Source organism: Alosa alosa, chromosome 4 (assembly GCF_017589495.1).
Source record: "Alosa alosa isolate M-15738 ecotype Scorff River chromosome 4, AALO_Geno_1.1, whole genome shotgun sequence".
NCBI lineage: Eukaryota > Metazoa > Chordata > Actinopteri > Clupeiformes > Clupeidae > Alosa > Alosa alosa.
This window is the reverse complement of record NC_063192.1, coordinates 27,065,693-27,090,084: the sequence shown is the minus strand read 5'-3', so window position 1 is coordinate 27,090,084 and position 24,392 is coordinate 27,065,693. Positions and strand designations below refer to the sequence as shown.

At 39.6% G+C, this 24,392-nt stretch overlaps 1 long non-coding RNA gene across 1 annotated transcript; it reads left to right on the top strand.

Moving 5' to 3' along the window:
- Positions 1-3,351: 3,351 nt before the first annotated feature.
- On the top strand, positions 3,352-4,409 carry LOC125293887. The gene is made up of 3 exons (XR_007193450.1): positions 3,352-3,642; positions 3,737-3,829; positions 4,313-4,409. It is a non-coding gene; the product is annotated as an uncharacterized LOC125293887 (long non-coding RNA).
- Positions 4,410-24,392: the final 19,983 nt, after the last annotated feature.

The window sequence follows — 24,392 nt, the reverse complement described above, 5'->3', positions numbered from 1 at the left end:
TGGTGACACGCTCTCTCCCTCTCCCACACACACACACACACACACACATTAGGTCAAGCATAGTCTATCACAAGATGATGGGAATGCCGGCCCTGTATGGATAGGGATAGGGAGTCATTATCTCTACAGCAAAAGGCCTGCTACATAAAAAAAAAAGTCAGCCATTTAGTAATCATTTACACTGTTGATTTGCTATCTACTTCCCTGATCATTTAGGACATACAGTACACTATTTGTTCCTTTTTGTGTGTTCATGTCCTTGTGATGTGTGTGTCTTTGTCAGCTAAGAAAAAAAACAAAAAAACATCAACAAAAACAACAAAAAGAAAAAAAATACTAACATTGTCTCTTGTCTTGTCTCGTCATCTCACTCCTGATCTGTGCCTTGCCGTGGCAAATGAGCTTTTGAACTAAACAGGTCTTGTCTACTTGTGTTTGTGTGTCATCTGAATAATATATATGTGCCCCATACATGGAATCAGAGTGCCTACTGTATGTAGTAAATGGAAAATCTCTACAGCAAAGGCCAGTCTACCACTACATGCATTTGGTTTTGTTTCTGCCATTTATTAGTAATGATTTACACAGTTTGTTCACTACTTACTATTTACCTGAGCATTCAGTATTGTGCAATATAGCATACAGAAGGTGAGGGACATTTTGGGGGGAAAGAAGTGGTGCATTTTATCATTCAAACATGCAACTTTTCATGAAAATTCTATAATCCAAGATGGCCGCCACCATATGACGTCATAATATGCAAATTAGATATAAACATTTAATCTCTACATACACTTTGGGTCATCCTTAATATTTCTCTAATTTACAGAAAGTCTCTATCTCTTATCACTTTTAAGATATAGCCTTTTGAAATGAAGATGTCAAAATTGATCGTTTCGGAAAAAAACCTCTGGCGCCTAAAGGGTTAATATCTCTCTCTCTCTTTCTGTCTATCTCTGTGTCTCTATGTGAGTGTGTTTGTGTGTGTGTGTCAGTGCTGCCAACATACTGTAGAATCTCTCCACACACAGGTGGAGTGCAGTCTGAGTCACTTGGTGCCAGATTGTCAGCGAACCTTTGTCCCTGGAGAGCCAATTAACTCTCTCTCTCTGTTTCTCTCCCTCTATCTTTCTATTTATCTCTTTCAACTTAATTAGCCAGCTCCCGTTAGCACCCCACCCTTCCTCCTCCTCACTGAGTAGCAACTCCTCTACTTGACCACTATCCTCCTCCGCCACAAGTCACTGCCTACCCAGAGCACACAGCCATGTGGGGGTGGAGGAGGTGGGGGTACATCTGAAACATACACACTTTGAAGGTTTCACACAAGGCCATAATAATGGTCAGCAGAAACGCATGTAATTACTCACTCCAGCATTAGAACGTGACACATCAGCTCAGCTTGGTCTCCCCCATCATGCCTTGCTAGCCACGGGGAGGCTACATTACACAGCGGGTGGTGAATTGGAGCAAATTGTGCTCTGAAGAGAGGGAAGGCCTGGATAAAGTCATATGGAGTTAGAACTGCACTTACAGCAGTTTAGTCCCCAGCTCCCTCTCCACTATGGGACTGCGGGTTACACAGAGAGCCTTCAAAGAAGCAGTCCAGAACACCCTAGAAAGAGAGGTAGAGAGAGAGAGATACCTGGTTGAGGAGAGGAGAGAGAGTCAGGGAGAGGGTTTTGGGCAACTGATCTGTTTGAGGTGCACTGAAAAAAGTATTTCTGAGCATGTGTAGATATAACATAAATGAAATCTGTGAAATTAACAATAAAAATTTCAGTTTGTATCTTTACATGAAAATGTATTGTTTGAAATTATTCTGCATTTGTTCAAATTACAAGAAAATTGTGTGTTTTTTCATTTACATACATTATTAAGTTATCCCAGTCGATCTTCTCAAGTACAAACACTCAACAAACGAAAAGCTTGTTTCATTTACGCTGTTTCGTACTCCCGCCAACTGGCACGCATCTGTTGAAAAGAGCAGAAGACCACCGCATTTCCAGAGGCTGGGTTTATGATTGAGTCCACTGAACGTTAAGGTAAGAATAAAGTTTGCCAAGTATCGATACCTGGTTATATTTATTTTACTGTCTATGGTTAGATTAGCTTCCATCTTCAAGTTAAACTAAAAGACTCTAGAACAGTAGAACTAGCTAGTCGAGTCTTTTTGTTTAATTTGAAAATTAATGTTAACGTTAATTAGCAAGTGGCCTTACTCAACTATCGTAACACCCCCAATTATCACCACTTTTGTTCAGAAATTCTAAAACAACGATGTTTTTTAACACTTCAGAATAACATTTGCTAAATTAACCTGACATTTTCAGTAGCCATAGGTGTGTAGATTTGAACAAAATCTGGTTTGTTTGTTAACGGAGCATTTACTGCCTGAAATATCCGATTTTGTTTAGCACGCCGAGTTATAGTGCTGGCCTGATGGGTCGCCTATTTACACCGCTTTCAACGGCACATGAACGGTTAGACCGAGAATTTCGTCGCGAAATTAAAATTCCACTGGAGCTCCAAGCGGTTGTGTACACGCAGCCTTACAACACTGTCTTTGAGTCACGGTAAAATGTCATTTTTGGTACATAGCTAATTTAGATACACCTATGGTGTGGGTGGTTGCGTTTCTTTAGGAGTCTGCTGTCTTGGTTTGTATAGAAATTGATATTAAGTGACGCATACACGCAAGACGGTGGAAATACGGGACCGACGGTAATAGGGGGAGTTCCGATAGTGGACTTAGCCTAGCACTACTAGTCGTGTGTGACGTTAAAGCAAAACCCTCGCCAAAATGCATTTGTGTAAATACTCGAGGCAAACGTTAGGTTAAAAGGATATTGACAAAGGCTGCACTTAAGATTGACGATGGTTTAGTTTTCTGGTCAAACGACTTCTTGAATTAGCCAAATTAGAACTACATTTGCTGCCGCTAGGGTGCGTCTGGATTTCTACGCTATTCTTAAATGGGCTCACAACGAATGGGCACAGCCAACAGTGATAAACTTGAGTGATAAGGGACCGTAACACTACAACCAACTGCCCGTGGCGAACCCATTCAAAAAGCCATTTGAACCGAAAACTAAACCATGGTCAATCTTAAACGTGCAGCCTTTGTCATCAATATCCTTTTAACGTAACGAAAGTTTGCCGTTTTTACATCATTTAAAATAAATCCAATGTACACGTAATCATACCTGGGAATAGGTAACATTTAATATACACCGAATATATCATGTCAAAACTATCAAATGTTATAGAACTTTCTTGAAGTTGAGTAAGATAAGGAAAGGCCAAAAATGTACATGTAAGACTTAAGTCTTTATTCAGTGTGGTCTTTGGATTAATTTGTCCATGTCTTTGTTCTGTTTCTCTTGCCCATGTGTGTCTGTCTCATTATGTTTCTACATCTCCATGTCTTGTCTACATCTCTTGGTCTCTCAGATCGAGAAGGAATTCTGCAGGATCACACTGAAGCTATTGCAGTCCACATTCCTGGGCAAATTGGACCAACACACACCCAAGCTGTTGCCTGTACAGGAGGAAGGGTGGAGCCGTTGGGAAGAAACTTGATGAGACCCTTTGACATGTTAAATGAGGCATGTATTTACAACAGTGTGGTAGTAATTAGTTGTATGTAGTAGCTTTCTGATGTCTGTAATCTCATATTTTATATTAATCTCAAATTTCTCGTATTAATTAGTAATCTCATTCCATATTTTTGTAGGACGACACAATTGAGTCGCGAAGAGAAGTTGTGATCAGAGGACTCACACTCTACCTTGGTGAATACACTGGAGAGTTAATGAAGGACTACCAGGTAAAGAAGATATTACTATGCATGAAGGACACAAAGTATAATCAAGAATAAAAAAAACACAAAGTTCAGGACTTTTTTCCATTGTGGTACTGATAATATTTTAGTATTTAATTATTAAAAATGCTGTAGTGAAACATGGGAAATCCTCACAGATATCTAGTGACATGTACACGAATATCCTAGGGTTTGTTGAAAACACTGATGTATAACCATTTGTATAATTATGTAGTTAACAGAACCAAATATATGATACTCTTTATACTGTATAAAGCTGCATTGCTTAATTACTCCAACAAATTGAATTAAAATGGCCTTAAATGGCATTTGATTGAACTCTGTGATACCTGTAGACACCCTTGTTAAGCTACAATACTACTCAAAAAGCACCACATAACAATCTGATCATCTGTTTGGAGAGGGGAACAAAGAGTTATGCATCCTTCACATTACTATACAATAAATAAGTGTTATTGTATTTCACAGGTTTTTAATGACGACGATGCTGCGACCATCCAAGAAGCTATTACTACATTTGCCCTCGGCATCTTTGTTGTCAGCAAAGCCAGGGATGGTCTCCCCAAGCAAGCTGGAACAGCCATCGAGGGACCTTTTTGGTATCCCAGATGTGGCACATGCTTGCACCTATCTGATGGGCCTTATCTATGCCTTGGAACCGAGGTACCCTAATAAACTGAAATACACGTTTGAGGTCTTTCAGAAGATCTTCCTAGAGCTAGAGGATGCAAACCAAAAACTGTCCTCCAAAGTCCATGATCTCAAGGTCTGTTTGCAAGCTTAAAATCTATACAGATGGTGTATGCAGTAGAATGTATTTTGATTTATTTGTAATAGAATGTATTTTGATTTGTTTTTTTTTTTGCTTTTGTCAAATAAATTTATTTATTTGAGCTAAATGACTTCCAAGTCTTGTTTTGGGTTAAGATGCATAATTATATCTGAGATTGTTTGACTCATGTGGGTTGCTAAGTTTCCAGTGTTGGGCTGCAACCAATTAATTAATCTGTCGATAGTCTTGCTAAATTGATTTGTGGATTCGTCCATACAATGTAAGGAAATGGTGAAAAATCGATCACTCTTTCCCAAAGCCCAAGCTGCAACCTAAAATGTCTTGTTTTGTCCTGATCACCAGTTCTCAATTTAAAACATTCACATCAGAGAATCTGGGATTCTTCTTCTTAAAAAAAATGACTCAAAGAAAATTCTAATTACTGACAAATTATTTAGTTGTTAGCAACTAATTGATCAATCAACTAATCATTGCAGCTCCTGTCTTTTTATCAGTATAGTCTACACTTGGCTCCACGGCAGCATATCTTGACATGTGATAAGAGGATTGTCTTTTCAAACACATAGATGACACATACTTAAGTTTTTAAGTAGACCAAACATGATACAAAATATTGTGCCTGATCTACTTAAAAGGTAAAGGCAACTTTTTTGCATCAGATGATTATGTATATAATGCAAGGCTAGTCTTTGTATAGGCTACTTAATTTCTTGAATGTAAGACATGAGTTTTGGAAGTAAAGTCTACTTAACTTTGCAAGTAAAGTCAACTTAGTTTAATTAAGTAAAATTTACTTATAAAATAAGGTTCAGTCATTTACACAACTAAGTTGACTTTACTTGAAAGATTAAGTTGAATTTACTTGATAAATTAATATTGACTTTACTTACAAAACTCATTTCTTACACACAAGAAATTAAGTAGCCTATACAAAGGCCAGCCTTGCTTTAACTACATATTAATCTGATGCAAAAAGTTGCCTTACTTTTTTTAAGTAGATCAGGCTCAATATTTTTATCAGTGTGGATGCCACAGTCAGGGCATTTGTAGTGAACCTCTAATGATGGGCACATGCAGGGAGGCAAGGGTTGTGGCACTGCCACCAGGGGGTGGACACACCCGGCATGGGTGGTGGGGGTGGAACCTCAGAGTGGCTGTGACCCTTGATGGCCCTGGTGGTAGGTGTTCCATAAAACACACACATTCACAGCAAATACATGCACACAGACACAGACGCTCATACACACACGCACACTCATACGCTCACAGACACACACACACAGACCCCCCCACACACACTCACACTCTCATAGATGCACACACACACATCCCCCACACACACACTCTCATAGATACACATTACACACCCACACACACATACACACCCACACACACACTCATACGCTTCCATGCCTCTGCCTGAGTGCCCTCCTGTCCCCCTGCACGTTTGTGCAGCGGCTGAATTGAGGCACTGCTCCTCTCCCCTCTGCGCTGCGGGGTGCGGCGTGCATCCTGGCGCACTGAATTATGCAGCGGCCCAAGAGCTGTACATGGCATGATGTGCTGCCACCGCGCTGCATTCTTAATCTGGAGAATTAGAGGAGAGCTGATGAAAAAAGTGATACACAGACCTGAAGCCTGGGCTGAGAGTGAAGGAGAGAGAGAGAGAGGCAGAGAGAGAGAGAGAGAGGCAGGGAGAGAGATGATGGGGGGAGTGTGGAGTGTAGGGGCCATAGGGAAGTGTGGAGTGTCAGGATTAGAGGAGGAGGGGAGGTTTATGGGTTTATGTGCTCCAGGGCTGGCTCTGATGTTATCCTGGCCTAAGGCTGAGCATCCACGCACACATACACCTTTCTCTTCTCTCCCTCTCACACACACACACACACAGGGACTCAAGGTATCAGGTTCTTCTTATCAGCCGCACCCTTCTAGCAAGAACACACACACACACACACATCCCTCAGGAAGTCATGGAAAAGATAGAACAGCAAAAAGACATCACGCACACCTTTTCTGAGGCACTGTAAGCCAATGTGATGCTTCTACATGACAACAAACAGATAAATTGGAGAAAAGAAAAAGAGGGAGCAAAAAGAAGGAAATAAAAAGCTTTTGCAATTGCTTGCGTAACCCTGCTAGCATTACGTAATAGAGAGAAAGAGAGAATGAGAAAGGGAGAGAGAGAGAAAGAGAAAGCATGCACAATTACTCATTAGGACCATCTAGGGAGACAGTGCCTTAACAGAATGCCTTGAAGTGAACAACCATGAAAAGGAGGGGTATGGCGTGACAGAGGAGATGGGGTAGGCAGTGTGTGTGTCTGCGTGCGACGTGTGTGTGTGTGTGCAGGGGGGGTATGTAGGGTGTTGGTGATGTGACTTGGCAATAGTGGTGGGGGTGGCGTGAGATAATGGAATTTTAGGGAGCGCAGGTGTTGAGGTCTCTGAGGGTGTGTGTGTGTGTGAGTGTGTAAGTGTGAGTTTGGGTGCACGTGTTATAAAGCTGGAGGCCAAGGATGATGTTAGACTGAGGAGGGGGGTTCAGGTGTTGAAGTGTTCGAGAGAGTGGAAAAGGAGGGAGAGTGTGGAGCCTACCTCGCTGTTCTGTTACACGCAAAGTCCACTAACGGAAAGCACCACTTTAGGTCAAACTTTATTTAGATGGTCCCCTGACAATGCAGATGCCTAGCCTGCAGACAAAGCATCTGTTCCAACTCTGATCATGATAATTTATGGCTTAGGTTAGACAACGGGATTGACTCTGGTTACAATAATGAGATGTTCAATATCACCGGCTTAGACCCTGAAGCTGCCGCCATTTGCGTCATTTAGAGTTTCAGCCGCAGCCAGCCAATAATTTTGTAAGCCAAATTAAGCCGCCATCTGATAAACTTTGGCTGAGCCAGCTAAAACTATTTGCATCAAATAATAATTCTATCACACACGTAGAGACATACACAAATGAAAAATAGGCGACATCTATATTCCACTGGATTCACCACAGACCGGTTGATGGCAACTCATGGTGCAGGACCAGTTTTCCTCATCATAGTAACCATAACTGACTTTATCATTCTCTTGATATATAGTGTATACAAAAATATTGCAAAAATCACACAATTAGGCCCCAGCTGTGGCGCAACTGGCTGGGGCACCTGCACCGTACACTGGCGACCCGGGTTCAATTCCCGCCCTGTGGTCCTTTCCAGATCCCACCCCAACTCTCTCTCCCATTTGCTTCCTGTCACTCTCCACTGTCCTATCATTAAAATTTTTAAAAAAAAATCACACAATTAAATGTTCACTTACTATACAAAAACCAGACATGCATGCTGTTTTGTATTCCAGAGAAGAAATGTTTGCAGCCTTGGCAAGATGTAAGAGATTCTTGTTCAATACAGACTTTCGCTTCAAATTCAACGATGACCCCCTTTAACCCTTTAGCCGCCAGGGTTTAAAAAAATAAATTGGAAAATTTCAAAAGGCCATGGCTTGCAAGTGGTCAGAGATAATGTCCTACTGTAAATGTGAAAATCATTGAGTATGAACAGAAGTTTCTGAAGGGGGTACATTTACTCATCTAATTTTCATATTATGACGTCACTGGATGGGAACCACCGTGAATTATGCACATTTCAGTAAATACTAGATGTTGAACATATTTGAGCACTTTTACTTTCTTTTTTTTTTCATTTCACCCACATAACAAATGAACAGGAAAACAGTCACATGTAAACCAACAATAGTAAACTATTACTATAATCACAAACCCTATGCTACTATACAATAAAGTAGCCTGGTCAAATCAGTTCCTATCGCAGGTGACTTTGTAGTTCTTCAGAGCCCTATTTTTACAACCCCTGCTGTCTATACCACGTCCATTACGGACACTATCATCACTATTGCCACTGGCACTCCAGCTATGTTGGGCAGAGGGTCGAAATAAGCATGGTAGCTATGTCGCAATAATGTATGTCAGACACTGTCGCAAAGACGCACCTCCATTCACAGACGCTCCGTGACTTTCAGTCAATAGACGATCGATCATATTCTCCTTCAGAATCAGAATAGAAGAATAACAGATCCAAGACTTCATCACACGTGATTTTTCTTTTCAACATTTGGTGTATTTCTGCTTCAATTTGTGCAAAACTATGGCCCGCATTGCTTCCGTCTTCTTTGTGTGTTTCTCGCGTGTTTTTCACGTGCTTCCTGAAAACTAAAAAAAAAAAAAAAAGGTTGAGCTTGAATCGAAGCTCTGGGTGTCTGCCAACTAGTGGTCAAGAGTACAAATGAGATTATACAACAATTGGGTTCTATGGAACTATTTATTTGTTTCTGATTGGCCGAGAGACGTTCCATGAGTTGGAATATCCCTGGACATTTCAACTCAGACTTTGCACAGCTAATAATAAATCACTCCGCAATACAATGCGAAGATTTGACACAAGATGTTCTCATCCCAGCTCTCCACTATTTTAAGCAATGGGTTAGCCTACTCCTTAGCAAACCATAATGAAACAGTGCTTCACCACATCTGTGGATTAAGCCACACAGTCAACTCAATGTAAGTAAGATAAACGAGGATGCTAATTGTTCTCAGCATTGCCAGCATTGTGTATAATATGATTGTCACTTGGAGAAGACTTGTAGATAACTAACGTTAGCATAGTTACCTAACCGCTGCTAACGTGCTAGCAGCGTCACATGCTAGCAACGTCAGAAAAGCATATGGGGCTGTGCAAAGTAGTGTAACATTTATTCACCATAAATTAATAAAGTTGAGTGGTTCTGCAATGTAGGCTATGTTTCTGTTTTTTTGCAGTACCATGTCCCTTACATGACATGGCCCAGTGTTCTTGTAACATGCATGCAGCAAAGCTAGATATGAATGTGATTTCAGCCTGACTTTCAACATTTCTTTCAAGAAGACACGTAAACCACAAAGAACCATAACGAGATATCTGGAATGTTGGTTACCTAGCAACCAAGACGCTGTCTATTGGAAAGGGAACTATTTTTTGATGCGTAAGAACGATGTCGAAATTAACATTTTTAAACAATAATGGGGTGTTTTCAGATTATTTAGTTTGTGGTAGAATGAGGAATGATGTGGTAGTTGTATAAAAGCAATATAGCACTTGTGATCGTGGGATTGGTGTTGTTGCCTGCGCCACTCGGCCTCCGGCCTCGTGGCTACGGCCGAACAACACCTGTGGGAATATCCATGACCATGGGTGTGTTCGAAACGGGTAAAGTTGCTGCCTTTTAAGATATCTAACTGGGGAGCAAGGCAGCAAGTGCAGTTCGAAACCAAAAAAACAAATTCTGCTGCCTTTTAAGATATCTTAGAATTCCCAAATAACGGTCATTTTTGAAGGCAGCATCGATGCACACTTCATGCTGCCTCCTACCCATAATCCCTTGCGGCAACGTCTGAAACAGCTGTGAAAGGTAAACAAACATGGCGGATGACATCGGTAATGGCTGCTGAATCTGTTTAAAATGTCATTTGTGTGATCTTATTTTGCTTAGATTTGCAGATTACAGATTAGAAATAAACAATTTACTATCTGATTATGCCATTGTTGTAACCATTAATAGCGTCTGGTCTGATATATCTGCCGGCCGTAAAACCAATTTATACTGTTAGCCTGCTAGCTTACGTAAGCTAATTTAGTTTAACGTCAGGCCTTTGCTAACGTCATACCGTAATGTTAACCAAAGATTCTAGAGTGCTACGCTCATTTTTAAAAGATGCATTTAATCCAAAGTCATGTCTAGTGAGACAGCTCTCTATGTAGGGAGGGAGGCAGTAGGCAGCTGTCTCCCGTTTGGAACACACCCTATATTGGATATGGTCCTGTATTCACCCCTTGCAGACACGTGACTTAAGTCACGTGACGGCTCCATGCTGGACGGCAAAAAGATGGGAGACGGACGGCAAATTACATTATGTCATAAAGATTATGATGAACTGAACACCATTACTATAACATCTTTGTAGTTCAATGTATTGCTGTTTGGGGTCTGATAGTCAAAGAAGATGCCAGTGGTGTTGTTAGATGAAATGGGTCATGATCACAAATGTAAAGTTATTAAAACTGGTGGTAACAGCAAGGGGAGATAACGTTACGTTAGGCTACTGTAATTAACATTATGGTAAATGAACACCCATAAGTATTTCTGGACTAAAATATTGCAAAGCGATTTGGTTACTTTATTTGTCTTGCTTTTATCAGTTGTAACATAGTCAAAACGTTAAGAATGTCATATCAGAACATTAAAAAAATAACTAACTGCCACACTTAGCTATTCTAGCTAACGTTTATCGTAGCTCATAGTGCTAGGGTTAATGTAACGATGTAATGTAATGCCCAGCGAATAAACTAACTTCTTACATGTCTTAAGTTAAAGAATGGAAAGAAATAGGAAATTTAAAAAAAACTTGAACGGTATTATCTGTTTACATTCAGATCTTAAAGACTTTGCCTAAGTGCTATCTGCCGTCCTGTTCAGAGTCTATGGTTGCTATAGCAACCGCTGCTGTGCTTCATACCTAGTGTTAATTTTGTCACCTATTTTTAATTTAGTCTTAGTCTTGTGACAAAATGTCCTTTTTAGTCTTTATCATATTTAGTCATTCAAATATCATTTTTGTTAATCAAGTTTTAGTCGACTAAAAGTCTTGTCATTTTAGTCTAGTTTTAGTCAAAAGAAAACTAAAGGTATCTTAGTCTTAGTCAGTTTTAGTCAACACATTTTAGTCTTTTTTTTTATAACAAATTATTTCTGATTACCATTTGAGTCAAATAGTGTTTCACACATCTCAATTTTCCAACAATATTGTGTGTCCACAGGGCTACTCCTCTGTTATAATTACTCATTCTGTCAGTCATTTTTGTCAGTCAGTATGTTTACATACACAGGTAAGTCGAGCTACTGTACAGTTATAGCTCGGCTGGGATTTGACCATAGACAGTAAAAGATTCGACTGGACCACTGTCATATTCGTAGACCAGTCGTTCTCAAAGTGTGGTCAGGAAATCACTAGTGTCCAAAGCTATCCCAAGTGGTCCATGAAAGCAGGCGTGGTAAAATATAATATAGATGAGTTGTTTGCAATATTGAACCAACTTGTATGTAAAAACAGTTCTGCAACACTGTCTATGTAAGATATGCCAGTTTAAATCATACAGTATGAATCCACACAATAAGCAAAGTGCAAAGACAATAAGCAAGGTGGTTCAGTGAGTAAGCCTATAGTGTAGACTAATTATAGGCTACTGTTGAAGTAGGTCTAATCTTTTTTTTTTTAACTAGGGTTAGTTAAAGGGTCCTGAAACTGAAAAAGTTTGAGAAACACTGTCGTAGACCAAAGTATTAATGTTTTACTCCGCCTCACTAGATGGCGATATACTCCCAAACACAACACATTCCCCAAACAGACTCTCCATCTTAGCCATAGCTAACTTGCTAGCTTAACTTTCCATATTAGCTTACTTGCATCATCAGTCTAACTAGTTAAATAGTTGACATTACATGATGAACATTTTCAATATGGACATTCTGGGGATGTTAATTTGTATGAGAGAAGCTTCAACTTCTGGGTATGTAGCATTGTGGCATAAAGCTTAGGTAGTTAGCTTGCTAACTCTGGCAAAAAATCTCCAGTGTTCTTGTTCCATGTAGTTTCGTGTTGCAGCCACAGGGTTGCAGCAACAGCACGTAGACTAGCCTACAGGAAAGCTGTTGCGTATGAACTCATTCGGAATATTTTGAAAACGTAACAGCTAAATATTCTGTCTTCTCATTTTGTAGATGAAAATGAAGAGAGATTTTATCTTAGTTTTTATTTCATGCAAAACATTTTAGTATCGTCTTTTTTCGTCAACAATAATGCATCTTAAGATAGTCTTAGTGTTTCAGGACATTACTGCCGTCTCGTCATCGTCTCGTCTTAGTCATGAAAAAAAGGTTGTTGACGAACATATTTCCTCTCGTCTCGTCTGACGAAATTAACACTATCATACACTGAGGAGATAAGCATGCAATTGTGGTTGAAATACTCCCGAAACACAAAGAAAACAAACCAAAATATATCTATGCAAGAACATGGGATGTTGTTGTATTCCAAACAATAAGCCAACAGTCGTGGAAGGGCATTACTACGGTTAAAGCTAACTATAATCATTCAGATCTTGCCAAAGACTTTGCCTAAGTGCTATCTGCCGTCCTGTTCAGAGTCTATGGTTGCTATAGCAACCGCTGCTGTGCTTCATACACTGAGGAGATAAGCATGCAATTGTGGTTTAAATACTCCCGAAACACAAAGAAAACAAACCAAAATATATCTATGCAAGAACATGGGATGTTGTTGTATTCCAAACAATAAGCCAACAGTCGTGGAAGGGCATTACTATGGTTAAATCTCACTATAATCTCCTAGCTGTGCGATATGTCCCATTACAACCCGTTGATTTGATGTGTGTTCTTGCCGTCCACTAGGCTATTTTGCTTATTTCTATTTCTTTTCTGCATTATATTAACTGGCATCTAACTTTACTGTACATCTTTCTCTAGGCCTATAGTAGTAGTAGTTTCAGTAACCATATGTTTATTTTTTATCTACAATCATAATCTGTTTATTATTATTATTATTATTTTGCATTTTCATTTATTTATTTTTTGTCATTTATGTCTTTATTTTTTGTTTTTATTAGTTTATTTTATTTCTGAGCACCTTGGGTCAATAACATTGCGTTTAAGTGTGCTATATAAATAAATATGACTTGACTTGAGTACCTTGAAAAGACTATAATTTCGATTCTAGAACAGAGCTTCAGAGAGACACGTTTTGAGTTTGTGGCCAAGTACCTAAAATATCGGTTTCCATGTGTATGTGCTGGATGGTGTGCTTCCTTTATGAAAGTAAGTGTTTTATAGAGTTACAGACATAATTAGTCATGTTGTAGTGGTCCACATAAATGTGCCCCTTCTGTTATTATAATGCTAAGCGGAGATTTAACATCATTCATTTCTTGTGTGGCTAGAAGCTAGCTAGCTATGTCATAGGGAGGAGATGTTGGTCTAACGTTATGGGATTTATGTTGCTTAGTGTAATGCCATGGTCATTTGATATGAGATGCTTGTACTCGTAACTTCGTCACTCGTAACTTTAGGACTCCTATTTTTTTTACTAAGAGTAGAACTAATTCAGGAAGCATTTTAGCCCTAAAAGTAGCGCCTGAGTCTGTGACAGCTTAAGCGAGGACTCTTTATAAGACCGATTCACAAACAATAGGCCTTTTCACACAGAGATAAACGCTAAATTTGCGGGAAGAGGGGACATCTTTTTGCTGTCTTTTTGTGTCTGAAAGCGAGGTGAAAATTTGCCGGCCTGCTGATCTGTTCACATGATTCATTCACATCATTTTGGGGAGGCAGGATCAGCTATAGTAAATTAAATTCTGACGTGCAACAGGGGGCGTGTAGTAGTGTTAATTTCGTCAGACGAGATGAGAGGAAATATGTTCGTCAACAACCTTTTTTTTCATGACTAAGACGAGACGAAACACTGACTAAGACTATCTTAAGATGCATTATTGTTGACGAAAAAAGACGAGACTAAAATGTTTTGCATGAAATAAAAACTAAGATAAAATCTCTCTTCATTTTCATCTACAAAATGAGAAGACAGCTAGGAGATTATAGTGAGATTTAACCATAGTAATGCCCTTCCACGACTGTTGGCTTATTGTTTGGAATACAACAACATCCCATGTTCTTGCATAGATATATTTTGGTTTGTTTTCTTTGTGTTTCGGGAGTATTTAAACCACAATTGCATGCTTATCTCCTCAGTGTATGAAGCACAGCAGCGGTTGCTATAGCAACCATAGACTCTGAACAGGGACGGACAGATAGCACTTAGGCAAAGTCTTTGGCAAGATCTGAATGATTATAGTTAGCTTTAACCGTAGTAATGCCCTTCCACGACTGTTGGCTTATTGTTTGGAATACAACAACATCCCATGTTCTTGCATAGATATATTTTGGTTTGTTTTCTTTGTGTTTTGGGAGTATTTCAACCACAATTGCATGCTTATCTCCTCAGTGTATGATAGTGTTAATTTCGTCAGGCGAGACGCGAGGGAAATATGTTAGATCAACAACCTTTTTTTTCATGACTAAGGCGAGGCGATGGCCAGGCGGCAGTAATGTCCTGAAACACTAAGACTATCTTAAGATGCATTATTGTTGACGAAAAAAAGACGATACTAAAATGTTTTGCATGAAATAAAAACTAAGATAAAATCTCTCTTCATTTTCATCTACAAAATGAGAAGACAGAATATTTAGCTATTCACGTTTTCAAAATATTCGAATGAGTTCATACATAACAGCTTTCCTGTAGGCTAGTCTAGGTGCTGTTGCTGCAACCCTAATGGCTGCAACACGAAACTACATGGAACAAGAACACTGGAGATTTTTGCCAGAGTTAGCAAGCTAACTACCTAAGCTTTATGCCACAATGCTACATACCCAGAAGTTGAAGCTTCTCTCATACAAATTAACATCCCCCAGAATGTCCATATCGAAAATGTTCATCATGTAATGTCAACTATTTAACTAGTTAGACTGATGATGCAAGTAAGCTAATATGGAAAGTTAAGCTAGCAAGTTAGCTATGGCTAAGATGGAGAGTCTGTTTGGGGAATGTGTTGTGTTTGAAGTATATCGCCATCTAGTGAGGCGGAGTAAAACATTAATACTTTGGTCTCACGACAGTGTTTCTCAAACTTTTTCAGTTTCAGGACCACTTAACTAACCCTAGTTAAAAAAAAAAAAGATTAGACCTACTTCAACAGTAGCCTATAATTAGTCTACACTATAGGCTTACTCACTGAACCACCTTGCTTATTGTCTTTGCACTTTGCTTATTGTGTGGATTCATACTGTATGATTTAAACTGGCATATCTTACATAGACAGTGTTGCAGAACTGTTTTTACATACAAGTTGGTTCAATATTGCAAACAACTCATCTATATTATATTTTACCACGTCTGCTCGCGGACCACTTGGGATAGCTTTCGGACACTAGTGATTTCCTGACCACACTTTGAGAACGACTGGTCTACGAATATGACAGTGGTCCAGTCGAATCTTTTACTGTCTATGGTCAAATCCCAGCCGAGCTATAACTGTACAGTAGCTCGACTTACCTGTGTATGTAAACATACTGACTGACAAAAATGACTGACAGAATGAGTAATTATAACAGAGGAGTAGCCCTGTGGACACACAATATTGTTGGAAAATTGAGATGTGTGAAACACTATTTGACTCAAATGGTAATCAGAAATAATTTGTTATAAAAAAAAAGACTAAAATGTGTTGACTAAAACTGACTAAGACTAAGATACCTTTAGTTTTCTTTTGACTAAAACTAGACTAAAATGGCAGAGACTTTTAATTAGACTAAAACTTGACTAACAAAAATGATATTTGAATGACTAAATATGATAAGACTAAAAAGGACATTTTGTCACAAGACTAAGACTAAATTAAAAATAGGTGACAAAATTAACACTAGCCGTGTAGACTGATAGTCGTAGGCCTTATGTGCGTGGGCCTTTAGATACAGCAGGTGTGTGATTTCAAAAACCATGGCAGGAGAACCGACTGCACTTTAGTTAGCTTGCATTTGCTTTGCTGTTGCTGTTAGAATGTTAAATTCTTGCGATAGATGTCTTCAGACAATAAAACGTAATTTGGAAGGGAAATTGAAGAGAAGAGTTGCCCCTTGCCTTGGTCGTACAATGTACTATGCGTACAATTTATTCATGAAATCATTCAATATTACAACAATAAAAATAGCTTGTGTACTTACTGTCTTAATTGAAACATGCTTCGTGCACAAATGATAGCCTATAGGGCAAAGAGAATGGACATCTCAACATAAGGATACATTAGAAGATGATGATTAGTGTAAACTTTGTCACACGACGTGATAGTTCTTTAAAAACGCAACGTTCCATTCAGTCATAAATCATTCAAGCATAGGCCTAGTGCTCGTCATGAAAAGAAAACAGCAGCTTAATATTTTTCAGGTGTTTAACAGTAGGCCTAGGCGCACTGTTAGCAGTTATGCCGAAGGCAGTGAGATTATTAGGCATTGCATCCTGTCACTCAACATTTCAGTTCGGGGTGATAAGATTCAGTTAATGCGAGTATGGATCGTCTCAAAGTTTGGGACAACCAAACAGCAGTGTAGGCAAAGCAAATCCTAATTGTTAGGTTACCATAGCTGTCTTCGGAAATCGCGACATAAGCACTTTGGTTTCTTTTTTCTTTTCTTTCTTGTTCGCGTGTTGGGTAGTGAAGCGATAATGCATTTAAAGCAATACATCTTGTGAGCCAGAGCCGATATGGCCAGAACTGCTGCTCTGTAAAGGTATTTCTGTCCCACCCAAATTTGCTGAACTACTTGCGAAGTAGCCTATTCATCACAGACATCACATGTATCACACGAAAGAGCTTTTCTCAGCCTTTAAACAATGTTAGTTGTTAGTTGTTGTGGTAAACGGTTCGCGAGAAAAGTAACTTTAATTTAATCATATTTTTTTGCGCCTGTCTCCCTACCCATTCATCTTGGTGAAATACTTCGCGAACTTTCCCTCAACACATGACAAACCAAATATCAGAATAAACAGCAGACCTTAACGAACATAAAGGTGTAAAGCGTTCCCCTACACAGTTAGCCATACCAGAGTAATCCGGTTTTAAATTTGCAGCAATGTCTTTATGCATGTCTCCAACTTTGCGGTTCCAATGTGTTTCAATTGTTCAATAAGTCTACATGATTTTATAACAGGCCAAATACAAAATAAATGTTACATATATCGCCTAGATAAGCATTACAATCAGAGGATATACATATAGGGCAGACAGACGCTCATGAGTTCATGAGTTTTTTCACTGGATTTTAGGATAGCCTATTATGGCAACTGGTTGCATTCCAAGCTACAGTCAACTCTAGCAGGCATTGAATGACTGGCGACTTTGTGAATTTATAGATTGACATAATGTGCTGTCTCTGCGATTGCTGCTTTTGATCAGTTAGATTTACTTGCAATCTCCTGTGGTTGGCTGGACATAGCATTGAAATGCCCGCCCAGATTCCCCTTTCCGCCTTGACCCATTCACACTGGTGGCGGAACGAAAAAACTCGGCAAAATGTCTAGGGGGCTTGGTAGTAAATTTGGCGAGACACTTTGTCCCGCCGTTCCGACTCGGTCTATGTGAAAGGGACAGACGTTCCGCGATTCTGGTACATGAAATCGCGGCGATTTTGCCAGTGTGAAAGGGCCTAATGTTTTGTGGTGGCATTTCACGTCGCGATGTTTTGAAATGCGTCTAACAATCACGAGGGAACAATTTTGCATTGTAGGCATAACTAAGGGATGCAGTAACACCACCAACAACAACAAAAACTAGCCTACTCATTGTTTACATGTACATTAAATGTAACGTTTAATTGTGAATCAAATTAAAAGATTCTCCTCTTTGCAAACGTTGGCATATGGTGACAGATTAATTTAATAATGTTGCTGCGTGAATCACGGTAAGCACGAATGAAGTGGCCACTTCTTAATGGGACTCACTGTATGGAAGTAGGCTAAGTAAAATAGAGATGTTTAAAATAAGATAAAGTTAGGATATGCCCGCTTGACAACGGCAGAGATAACTGGCCTTTGGCCATAGCAACCATCAATTCCATGTGCAGTGTATTAGCAGTTATCTCATACAGTAAGTAGAATAATGTATGTAGATGTAGCAGTAACATTATAATAGTAGAAATAATAATATAGATATATGCAGTGTATTAACAGAATATAATAAAACAGAATAAATATGGATATTCAATATGACAAATATATAACAGATATGTACATAACATACAGCTATGTGCAGTGTGGAAACAGTGCCATTGTAGTGCAGAAACAACATTATAAGAGTAGTAAGAATAAGTCTATGTGCAGGATGAATAGTATGAAGATCAGTAGAATAACTATGTATAAATGTAATTACAGTAGGCCTATGTACATTTGTAAATAAATAGAAAACTATAGGTGAGAGGGATAAATTAATTTGATTCGTAAAAGTAAATTGCATTCAATTAAATTGCAATTAAAAATCTTTCCAGTAGGCTTTAATGTCACGCAAAAAGTACAACCAAAGCTGAGCTTGATCAACTAGAACGTCTAAAGAACCAGAACTTGAGTGTAGTTTTTTGCTGGGTCCCAGGCCATGTTGGTCTGAGGGGAAATGAGAAAGCGGACAGTGCTGCCAAGCAAGCCCTCAATGAAGAAGTCACAGAATGTCAAATCCCTGCCCCAGACCTTAAACCTATACTGAACTCTTACATCACAGATAAGTGGCAATCTGAATGGGATTAAAATGTACCAACAAGCAAGCAAGGAATGTGAATTTTTTTTAGCACGTTTTCATGATCCACTGGGTCGTTATGGGCCACACAAAATACGGTGTTGCTAAAATGACTCCTATTGTGGCTATTAGAGACATGCGTTCATGAGTATCCAGCTACATTCAATGAGTTAAGTAAAATACATTCACACACACAAAAAAAACATCACTAATGTTGTGGACATTCCTTTATTCTGAGATACATCAATAAGCTCTCAAAACAATCCCAAACAGACATAAGGTCTTTATAGAGCAAATCCATATAGATTATTTGTCAAATAAACAGAATTAGGGGATGGAATATATTAAAATAAATCGGTGAAAAAGTATCCTGACAAACAAGCAGCATTTTAATGCCTTAGTCATATTTCATAATTTCAATTTTTTTCTCTAGGTTACCTGATAGCCCAGTTTGAGAGGTGCAAGATGCGTGACATTTTTTATTTTTGCAGCCAATCACTGCTGTTGTTTTATTTTATTGATTTGATCTCAGTCATAGAAGCTAAATTCGAAGGCAGGCCCAAAGGTAAAATCCAACGAACCGCATTCAACCCGCAAGCCAATAGTTGAATAGCCCTATCCTAGAGCTTTTGAGATATTGCCACTGCTCCAACACTAAAAGGGACTGTTACAATGCCTGGATCAAACCAGGTTCAGCATAGCGTATGCCACTATCTGCTCACGTTGGTGACCAGACCAGGACAAGCACACTTTCGCAGTTCCCGCCGGAAATGCAGTCTAGTTTTATTTGTTTAGGGTCGGATCGTGCTCTCAGAATTCGTCTCTCTCAGGATTCATTCGTTTCGGGGAGAATTTGAGCGATAGAGTTCCCATGTCTTAATGTTTTCAATGCGTCTACATGGACTTTCTGTCAGATAATCAAGCTTCCACTCAGACCAAGTTTTCCCACCAGCGAACTCTCCTTTCGCTTTTGCGTCCAAGCAGAATTTGCAGATCACGCCACTCCTTTCGTAAATAGCCTATGTCTGAAAGTTTTTTCCTACCTGGACCATCTTTTGTGTCAATTTGGAGTATTTCATCTAGCCACTCATGTTTAAACGTTACGCAGACCTTTTTCTGGGGCATTTGCTCTGCCTTTTCGCCATGGTAGCCTACTGCATAACTGCTTGAGCAGGGCCTGCCTAATCTGAGTACCCAGAAGTTCGCATCCTAGGGCCTGCCTGGAGTAGCCTAAAGGATACTTTGTATGTAAACATTCTAACGTATATCCGGCTTGTAAGACATGTCAGTATTTTAAATATTTATTACCTAGCCTACATCACCTTTGATGATCAGATTTTTAACCCTTGAAAAAAAAATTTGTTTGTGCGGTCTGAAAAATGTCCGCGGAGTGAAAAATCTATTGCGCGGCCACTTCGACTGGCCTGCTCGGCCGTGCGCACGCGCATCTTAGAGGGAACATTGCTCGGGTCTGTTTTATTCAGTAGGCCTAATGACGCTGATGGGCGGTTAGAGGGTTAAACATGTATCGTAACACCTCCATTTATCCCCCATTTCGTCCAAAAATTCTAAGACAATTTTTAATACTTTAAAATAACATTTGATAAATTAACCTTACATTTTCAGTAGCCATAGGTGTGCAGATTTGAACAAAATCTGGTTTGGTTCTTACCGGGGCTTTTACTGCCTGAAATATCCGATTTTGTTTACCGCGCTCGGAGGTTAGTGCTGGCCTGGTGGGTCGTCTACTTCCCCCCTTTCAACGGCACATGAACGGTTAGACCGAGAATTCTCGTCGCTACCTTAAAATTCCACTGGAGCTCCAAGCGGATTTGTAACCTACACGCAGCCTTACAAGACTGTTTATAGCTCTTCGAGTCACGATAAAATGTCATTTTTGGTACATACTATAGCTAATTTATATACACTTATGGTGTGGGTGCTTGCGTTTCTTTAGGAATCCGAGTGACACATAAGTAAGAGGACGGAAACACTGGGCTGGTGGTAATAGGGGGCGATCCGATATTCTCCCTTCTTGACAAACATACAGTTATTGTCAGTTTTCTTTCATCACGGCTGCTGTCAGTGTTATAAGTGTTTGCTAAATTAATACATGTAAATGTAATGTTTGTTGTATTCCAAATGACAAATAGCTTGTACAGCAAAGTCGCAAATTTGTCCCTTACAGAATTAGCAGCATAACATGGAATTAGCAGCATAACATGGTAATGGTCTATTATAGGACCAGTCTTTGAATAGACTTAAAACAATTCATGTTGTAGTATTGTGCAAGCCTTTGACTAGGCTGCTTTTCATGCACCTACATCAAGTACCTACACCATCCATTATCCATCCATTGGTGTTGTATAGGCTGAATATATTCCAAGTTTTCTTATTACATTAGCCTTTGACCAGGCTGTGTTATAGGCACAGTGCACCATTCAATCTTTACCCAGTGGAGTCTTCAGTTTAACTCCATAGAATCAGTAGGCAAAGCCATGGAGGCAGCTGGAGTATCCACTAAGTTCAGCTTCTCGCCCGTGCTATATTCAACAGGATCACATGTGCTTGTTTTTGACGATGTTGATCTTACATTTTGTTGCGTTACACAACACAGCCATTCAAAGTTCAACCCCGAATTGGAGCGCAAATCTCAGATCCACAGGGAAACCAAGCATTTGTGAGACATGCTGAATTTCAGATGGGCTTATCACAGTAAGACTTTTAACACAGCGCGAAATATACATAACCAGAGAGCTCATTTCTTTTGTCCTGACCCAATTTGCATCAGCTCTATAGACCCTTTCAAGAGAGTTCCATTATCAGCATCATAGTTGGCCCCACAAGGCTTCCGTTTTAACATTCCATATGTTATCTTAATGCAGAGGAAGTAGATTGGGGCCCAAATAGAACGTTCAAGCATTGTTTTTGTTTTTATTGTTGAGGGTCTATACATTTCTTCATGTATTTCTTCCATTCATATGTTCTCCTCTTTTCTGCCCATCTGTGCTTTTCTATTTGCTGGGTTTCTTCCGTAGTTTCATGTTTCTCTTCTTCGCTTTCACTTCTTCATCTCTGCACTTCCGTTCACACACACACACACACACACACACACACACACAAATACACACACAGTGGAAGGTCACTTTATAGAAGGCCGAATTTGTACGTATAGAACCTTATCAGAGAATACTTATCTTAGAAGACTTATCAGTGTGTGTGTGTGTGTGTGTGTGTGTGTGAGTGTGTGTGTGTGTGTGTGAGTGTGCGCGTGTTCATTCTGTGATAAATTGTGAACGATATCAGAAGCTATATTCTGCAATCTTTAAAATTGAAACTAACCTTCACCACAACCACATACAGTATACCGCACACATCACACATTTCCCCCCCATCTTTTCCTGACACTGAATCTCTGAAAGGGCAGCGAACTCAGCGACCTTCCCCCTGTCTCATTATCTGCTTCTGCAGCCAAGATTAAACAATCTATCTGCTGTGATCACTGCACTGAAGCCAGGGTGAGGAATACAAAATGATACGTTTATGGGAAGCAGACAAAGGGATTCTGTGTCGGACTGAATAAGTGAAGATAGAGAGAGAGGGACAGAGAGAGAGAGAGAGGGAGAGACTTTGACTTTTAAGGTTCCTTTATTGACAGTCAAAAAGGAAACCAGATAACATTAAAACCAACCCATAGTTTAATAAAATGGGTGTGGATGAGAAGGCATTAGAAAAGAGAGAGAGAGAGAGAACATCTTATATATTTATGTATTGAATCTGTATACATGCTTTGACAACACAAGCACTCTTGTCATGTCAATAAAGGTTTTTTGTATTGAATTGAAATTGAGAGAGAGAGAGAGAGAGGGGGGACCTGTGGAGCAAGAACTCACACACTAAAGAAGTGAAAATGCATCAGGGCAAGAGAGAGAGAGAGGAGGAGAGGAAGGAAGAGCGAGGGATGGAGTACGGGGCAAAGACAGATGGGTTCAATGAGGATGAGAAGAGATGGGGGAATGTTCACAGAGAGATAGAAAGAGAGATAGAGAGAGGGGGAGATAGAGAGAGAGATTTAGAGGTAGAGTGAAAAGCAGCAGTGTGCATATGGTCATGTCACGATCACAAGGCAGGGGAAGCAAGACAGACGATATGTGGGAGGAGGGGAGGGTCATCTCTCACACACACTGTCTCACTCTTTCATCTCTCCCTCTCTCTCTCTCACATACACACATAGACAGATGGGAATAATGTGTCCCTAGTTAAAAACAAAGTCATGTACAGTCAGAGAGAAGATGGGAGAGGGGGTTAGGGGGCTAAGGCAGAGCTAATGAGATGAAGAACTGAGGAGAGGAGAGGTTACACACACACACACACACACACAGCAGGGTAGGACAGAAGCAGCAGCACACAGCTGGATACGTGCATACAAACACACACACACAATCACATCAAAACAACAAGATGTGGTGTAACAGTTCGACAGATGTACCTTTTCAGAGCAGACAGATCGACATACACTTATTCACTCACACACACACTGTCTCACTCTTTCTTCTATCTCACACACACAGCCAAAGAAGTACATTTTAATCCACACAAACACACGCATCACATTATAGTAGAACACCACACCGCACACACATAAACAAACACTGTTATTTACACACCCACACACACACACACGTGCCAAAGCCTCTGTTCATTGATGGTGGATGGCTTGTGTTGCTCAGAACACAGAGCATGGCGAGAGCTTGTCTGTTACACTTGGCAAGAACATCATAGACATGCACATTCATGCTTCACTGTGTGTGTATGTGTGTGTGTGTTTCTCTCTGTTACACTTGGCAAGAACAGCAAAGACATACACATTCATGCTTCACTGTGTGTGTGTGTGTGTGTGTGTGTTTTCTCTCTGTTACACTTGGCAAGAACAGCATACATACACATTCATGCTTCCAGATAGGGCTGGGCGATATGGCTGAAAACTGTATCACGATATAATAATTTCATATTGGTCGATATCGATAATTATTGATTTTTTTAAAATCTATTTCAGATAAGGACCAGAAGGGGAAAAAAAGTTCATTTTAAACACTTTTATTTTAAACTTAACCTTCCTTTAAACTTAACACTCAAATAAATAATTGTGCACATAAGTCTGAATGAGTCATAAGTCTGGTTGAAGCCTGGAAATATTGTAAACAAAGTAATTTGCTAGTTTATCATAGTAAGTCTACTGCAGGCGCGCGGGAGTGAGGTATAAAAACAAAGCTCTTCATGGACATGAGGGTGGAATATAACTT